This window comes from Notolepis coatsorum, assembly GCF_963971535.1.
Source record: "Notolepis coatsorum genome assembly, chromosome: 15".
NCBI classification, from domain to species: Eukaryota; Metazoa; Chordata; class Actinopteri; order Aulopiformes; family Paralepididae; genus Notolepis; species Notolepis coatsorum.
Window position 1 is genome coordinate 65,263,237 of NC_140179.1, and position 7,594 is coordinate 65,270,830.

The window sequence follows — 7,594 nt, forward strand, 5'->3', positions numbered from 1 at the left end:
TAACCATACTGTCATGCACTTGTCCTAATAAACTAACCTACACTGTAGCACTCAACACTTTGATGAACATTGTTACTCAGCTGATAGAGTTGTGCCCTTCCTGATGGCTTGTCGTACAGAACTTGTAAGTCGCTTTGGATAAAAGCGTCAGCTAAATGACTAAATGTAAATGTAAATGTAAATGAGATGGGGGGGTAGAGAGAGAGATGAAAAGAGGGAGAGAGAGTTAGCGGGCGTGTGAGAGAGAGAGGGGGGGGGGGGGTAGAGAGAGATGAAAAGAGAGTTAGCGGGCGTGTGAGAGAGAGAGAGATGGGGGGGTAGAGAGAGAGATGAAAAGAGGGAGAGAGAGTTAGCGGGTGTGTGAGAGAGAGAGAGGGGGGGTAGAGAGAGAGAGAGAGAGAGAGAGAGAGATGAAAAGAGGGAGAGAGAGAGAGAGAGAGAGAGAGAGAGAGAGAGAGAGAGAGAGAGAGAGAGAGAGAGAGAGAGAGAGAGAGAGATGAAAAGAGGGAGAGAGAGTTAGCGGGTGTGTGAGAGAGAGAGAGAGAGAGAGAGGGGGGGGGGGGTAGAGAGAGAGAGATGAAAAGAGGGAGAGAGAGTTAGCGGTGTGTGAGAGAGAGAGAGAGGGGGGGGGGTAGAGAGAGAGAGATGAAAAGAGGGAGAGAGAGTTAACGGGTGTGTGAGAGAGAGAGAGAGAGAGAGAGAGAGAGAGAGAGGGGGGGTAGAGAGAGAGAGATGAAAAGAGGGAGAGAGAGTTAGCGGTGTGTGAGAGAGAGAGAGAGAGAGAGGGGGGGGGGTAGAGAGAGAGAGATGAAAAGAAGGAGAGAGAGTTAGCGGGTGTGTGTGAGAGAGAGAGGGGGGTAGAGAGAGAGATGAAAAGAGGGAGAGAGAGTTAGCAGGTGTGAGAGAGAGAGAGAGAGAGAGAGAGGGGGGGTAGAGAGAGAGAGATGAAAAGAGGGAGAGAGAGTTAGCAGGTGTGAGAGAGAGAGAGAGAGAGAGAGAGAGAGAGAGAGAGAGAGAGAGAGAGAGAGAGAGAGGGGGGGTAGAGAGAGAGAGATGAAAAGAGGGAGAGAGAGTTAGCGGGTGTGTGTGAGAGAGAGAGAGAGGGGGGGTAGAGAGAGAGAGATGAAAAGAAGGAGAGAGAGTTAGCGGGTGTGTGTGAGAGAGGGGGGGGGTAGAGAGAGAGATGAAAAGAGGGAGAGAGAGTTAGCGGGTGTGTGTGAGAGAGAGAGAGAGAGAGAGAGAGAGAGAGAGAGGGGGGGGTGTAGAGAGAGAGAGATGAAAAGAGGGAGAGAGAGTTAGCGATGTGTGAGAGAGAGAGAGAGAGAGAGGGGGGGGTAGAGAGAGAGAGATGAAAAGAGGGAGAGAGTTAGCGGTGTGTGTGTGAGAGAGAGAGAGGGGGGGGGTAGAGAGAGAGAGATGAAAAGAGGGAGAGAGAGTTAGCGGGTGTGTGTGAGAGAGAGAGGGGGGTAGAGAGAGAGAGATGAAAAGAGGGAGAGAGATGTAGTATGAGAGAGAGAGACAGAGAGAGAGAAATATGGAGAGGAGAGATTGAGTGAGAGCGAGAGAGAGACTACACCTATCTCGGACTAAACATCAGTGCTACAGGGAACTTCAACCAAGCTGTGAGACAAAGCAAGAAGGGCTTTTTATGCTATCAAAAGGAACATCAAGCTAGACATTCCAATTAAAATCAGGCTCAAAATATTAGACTCTGGGGCGTGGCTAGGCGAGCAATGGCGTAGTACGCTTTTCTGTTTTTGCTCCTGTCGAGTCTCTACTTTTTGTTGTTTTATATTAATTTAATTAGCTTACCGATTTACATAACTTAGTGAATCTTACACAGGGTACATTTGTTCAAACCGTTGTTTACACGGACAGATGGCATCAAACCTTCGCAAATTTGGATATGTCCCGACTACAAGTAGGCCTGAGAAAGCCTCAGGTTCCGCCTCTGGGCCACCACCGACCACACCGTCAAAGATGGCCGACGTGGATACCACAGCCTTAAAGACGGAGATTCTCCTCGCGCTGAAATCCGAAATCGCAGTGATAATACAATCGGAATTGAAAGGTGCACTTTCCAAGGAGTTCGACCTTATCAGAAATGATTTGAAAGCGATAAAGGAGGAAATGCGATACTGCGTGTGGACATGAACAAAATGGAGGTTGCGGTTAAGGACGTGGAGGGTGGTCTCTCGAGGTGGTCGGACGAGGTGGCAATGCTACAAGTCACAGTCGACGACCTAAAGACGGAGATGACTGGTCTCAGGGGAAAGTGTGACGATATGGAAGGAAGGATGAGGAGATGTAAACGTGAGGATACTTGGAGTAGCTGAGACGGACGGCTCAAGCTCCACTGCATCGGTCTCAAAGCTGCTGAAAGACGTGCTGCAAATGGACGATGAAGTGCTGGTGGACTGCTCGCATAGAGCACTGGGGCCAAAGAGGCCAGACGGGAAGCCCCGTGCTATCGTGGCTAAACTCCACTATTACCAGGATTGTGTCGAGGTGTTGAGACGGGCGCGCACTGAGGCTCCATTGCAGGTCAACGGAAAGTCTATTGCAATCTTCCCAGACTATGCCACGGGCATTGCGAAGGCCAGGGCTGCGTTTATGGAGGTGAGGAAGATATTACGCGGCTGTGAAGGCATCCGATACGGCATTCTTTTTCCAGCCCGACTTCGCATCACGCACGGGGGAAAAGAGAAAGAGTTCACAGATGCAGAGGAGGCAATGAGCTACGTCAGAAAGAACATTGTGCGCGCAGCGGCGGGTGAGACCACATAGAAAGAGAGATGTGTCGGTGTGTACGTGCTGCTTATGATATGCAGGCGATGTGAACAATGTATCATATTAACTACAACAGGACAATATATATATAGAGGCTACTGTAATGTCTACTGTGTGATCATTTATGTGTAGCATCGTCTGCCTAGCATTGAGAGGATACCACTGGACACTATTTACCAAGCTAAGTGACTCACCAACCTCCAGCAAATTCGTTGCCCTATACTTATGATGTACAGACGATGTGAACAGTGTATAATTTTGGCCCCAATAGGACAATGTGTGTATACACATACAGACATATAAATATGTACACACATGCTCACATTTAAGATGGCGTACGCGCCCGCATACCTAATGGATGCACTACTCTAGGCGTACTACACACACGTGGGCGCGCACTACGCTCATGCACAGACACACATTAAGACACGCAAACACATTTACACATTATACAGACACGGGGGCACAGACCCACACACTCCCGCATACACACCCATACGTTTACACCTTGGCTGTGTTCGATTATCTCGCCGGACCAAACAGGTTTCATCAAGAATCGGTACTCTTTCTTTAATATCAGACGCCTCCTAAATATCCTGTATAGCCCCTCTCCACCCGGAACACCTGAGGTGGTCCTCTCCCTTGATGCGGAAAAAGTGTTTGATCGGGTGGAGTGGGACTAACTTTTCCACACTCTGGAGAGGTTTGGGTTTGGCCCTAAACTCATAGCTTGGATTAAAATTCTATATACGTCTCCGATGGCTGCCGTTCGCACCAACAACAATCTATCCACCTACTTTGAACTCCATAGGGGTACGAGACAGGGATGTCCTTTATCTCCACTCCTTTTCGCAATCGCAATGGAGCCCCTTGCGCTGGCTCTGAGGCAGAATACCGATATCAAAGGGATCATGTGCGCGTGCTCGGAGCATAAAGTCTCGCTCTATGCGGACGACATGTTGCTGTACATATCACATATCAGTCTTCCTCGGTTGATGACCCTACTTGCGGACTTCGGCAAAATATCCGGATACAAAATCAACATTCAAAAAAGCTAACTGATGCCCGTCGGCACCTCGGCGGATCGGATACCTCTGAGCACATTCCCGTTTAAAATTAGCCCTAAAAAGTTCAAGTACCTCAGGATATGGATCACGCATGAACATAAGGACCTATATATGGCTAACTATCAACCTTTACTGTCTGGTCTGGCGAGAGATATTGAACGTTGGGACCCCCTGTCGCTATCCCTGGGTGGGAGAATCAACACAATAAAGATGAATGTATTGCCGAAATTTCTATATGTATTTCAGAGTCTTCCAGTCTTTCTGACCAAAACATTCTTCTCCAAGATAAACAACCAGATATCTTCCTTTATCTGGAACAAAAAACCGCCCCGGATCAAAAGATCTATGCTGCAGAGACCCCGCGTAATGGGTGGGATGGCGCTTCCAAACTTTATTTACTACTACTGGGCAGCAAACATAAGATCGTTATTATACTGGGTAAGGGGGGAGGACACAGCCCCCTGGTGGACAGTACTGGAGAGTGCGTCGGTTAGGTCCACCTCCCTATCTGCCTTGTTATGTGCTAAGCTCCCGTTCACACAGCCCATATCTAGCTTTACCTCGAACCCAGTTGTCATCCACTCGATAAAAGTGTGGAACCAATTTAGAAGAACCTTCTCCCTCAGGGAACTATCACTGGCTGCTCCGATCACAAGAAATCACATGTTTGTCCCATCAACGATGGATAAGGCCTTTGACAGTTGGGTTGGGAGTGGAGTGATTATGCTGTCTGACCTCTATATAGACGGCAACTTTGCCTCCTTTGATCAGCTAGTACAGAAATACAAGATCGATCCCTAGGTCACACTTCTATAGATACTTGCAACTCCGGAGCTTTGTAACTTCGAACTCGGACTGCTACCCAGTGTGCCCTCTGGCCTCCCTTTTAGACTCAATCTTGAACTGTAAACTGATCCAGAAACAGGCTATAAGCAGAATTTATGAACTACTTAATAGAAGCAACTCGACACCTTTAGACCTCCTCAGGGACAGATGGGAGGCTGACTTAGGTGAACCAATCACAGAGGTCACATGGGACAAGATGGTACAGGGGATTTTCTCCTCTTCCATTTGCCTTAAACATGCGGTTATCCAATTTAAAATTGTACACCGACTGCATTGGTCTAAAGACAGGCTCTCTAAGATATATCCCAACATAGACCGCTGTAGACAGGCTCCAGCCACTCTGCTCCACATGTTCTGGACGTGCCCAAAATTGCACACCTACTGGCAGACCATCTTTGACACCTTCTCTAAGATATTTGGAAAGGAAGTGGAGCCATCACCTATTATTGCATTGTTCGGAGTGGCCCCAGCGGACATCCACTTTAGATGGTGGGAATCTAGAATGTTGGCCTTCTGCTCACTTTTGGCCAGAAGGCTGATACTATTCAAATGGAAGGACCCGGGACCACCTGTCTTCGGCCACTGGATGAGAGAGGTCATGTATCATATCAAATTGGAGAAGATCAGGTATACTATCAGAGGCTGTACCGAAAAATTCCACAATATTTGGGATCCTTTCCTAACTTTCTTTGAGGGTATGGAAGCGGATAATGTGACGGAGGCGATCTGACTGGCTTCCCTGGTCTCTCAGCTTGTTACGGTTTATTTTTTCTATTATGTTCTTACTTTTCCTCTTCTCTATCTGCAGAATACAAGGGATATGTGACTGCTGTCGGGTGATTTAAAAGCTAAAAGGAAAAACAATGATTAACAAACGATCTAAGATATTGTAGAATGATTTTGTCTGGTATAGGGGTGGGGGGAGGGAGGGAGGGCCTTATTTTCTTTTTCTTTTCTTTTGGCCCATGTGGGACCACCTGTAAAAACACAATCTCAAATAAAAAAACCTTGATCAAAAAAAAAATATTAGACTCTGTCATAGAACCGATTTCCCTATATGGTTGCGAGGTCTGGGGCCCACTTGCAAACCATGTCTTCACTAAATGGGACAAACACCCAATTGTCTCTCCTCTGTCTCTCCTCTGTCTCTCCTGCTGTCTCCCTCTTTCTCTATCTCTCTCTATCTCTCTCTCGCTGTCTCCCTCTTTCTCTATCTCTCTCTCTGTCTCTATCTCTCTCTATCTCTCTCTGTCTCTCTCTTTCTCTGTCTCTGTCTCTCTATCTCTGTCTCTCTCACTGTCTCTTTCTTGCTGTCTCTCTCTATCTCTCTCTCTCTCTCTCGCTGTCTCTCTTTCTCTATCTCTCTCTCTGTCTCTCTCTTTCTCTATCTCTCTCTGTCTCTGTCTCTCTCTTTCTCGATCTCTCTCTGTCTCTCTTTCTCTATCTCTCTCTCTCTCTACATGTCTCTCTACCTTTCTGCTAAATGACAGTAATTATTTTCCTGCGCTGCAGGCGACTCCTGCATGTTTTATCTGCACCTCCGCCTCCCCATCTGCCTGCCTGCATGGCCACGCATGGCCCACTGCAGTGGATAAAAGAAAACAGCATTTTAATCTGCTCCATACCTCGCTGTATGGCCCCCCGCTGGGCTCTCCACCCTCAGCTCAGAATATTTATAATAAAACACAAGATACTTGTGCCCTAATGATAAGGATAAGCGCTCAATGAAGAAACCCACTCCCATTGTCAAAAGAAAGTCTAACATGCCTATAAATACTTACTATGAAGCTACACACTACAACTAACATGCCTATAAATACTTACTATGGAGCTACACACTACAACTAACATGCCTATAAATACTTACTATGGAGCTACACACTACAACAAGATGGTTTCCAAACAGCATTGCCAACTTCAACAGACTCCAGGGCCCTCATTCATCAACGTGTTCTACGCACAGATTTGTGCTTACCCTGTGCGTACGATCATTTCTAAGCAAAGAGTGGGATTCATCAATTTCAACTTGAACTTGACTCCGTGCTTACGTCTACGCACAGGTCAGACCATGCGTACCTGGCGCCCAGTGGTAGAATATATTATTACAACAAGGAAATTAGCTTCTGTGCATAATAACACTGGCATGTTCTGTACGAACCGTAGTTCATTATAGTTCATTGTAAAATAGCAACAGTAGTGTAATTATGGTCAAAACCCTATAAATAGCATTTGGAATAATAGATCTTTCTCTCAGAATGAATGCAGCATGGTTTATATAGCGTTATCGGAATATACGGGGTGTAGGCTACTGACTGACTGCGCTCCGCGTAGCTTGATTGATTGATTGATTGAAAAGTTTATTAACAGATTGCAGAATGGGTACAGTACAGTACAGCTCAGTACATACAATTGTTAAGGGGATGCAGACCAGAGAAAGACTTTCGTCTTGTTTACATCAGGGTCCCCCATTTTCAATTCATCATAAATCATAAAGCTCAACTCGTTATTATTTTGCGCACAGACCGCCGAAACACGGGAACGTTTTGATTATATTTAAAAGGCTTTACGTTAAACGAAACAAGTGGAATTTCGAAGCTGTAAGCAGAATACAAGTCATATGAATATAGTGTTCTTCCCCCTTTTTACTGTATAAGAAAGAATAGAAAACGCATTGCAATGACACCAGATAGTGGACAGACTATGTATATGATGGGATTCAAGTTCATGTATTGAAAGGCAGGCTACATCATACATGCAGTGAGATTCATTGTTCTTGTATATGCTCTCGTATTATTGTTTATATAGGCTACCCAATACTGACATCAAAATAGATTGTAGTATGCCTCTAGAAATCATATGCAGCAGGTAGAAAATTGACGGGAGATCCATCG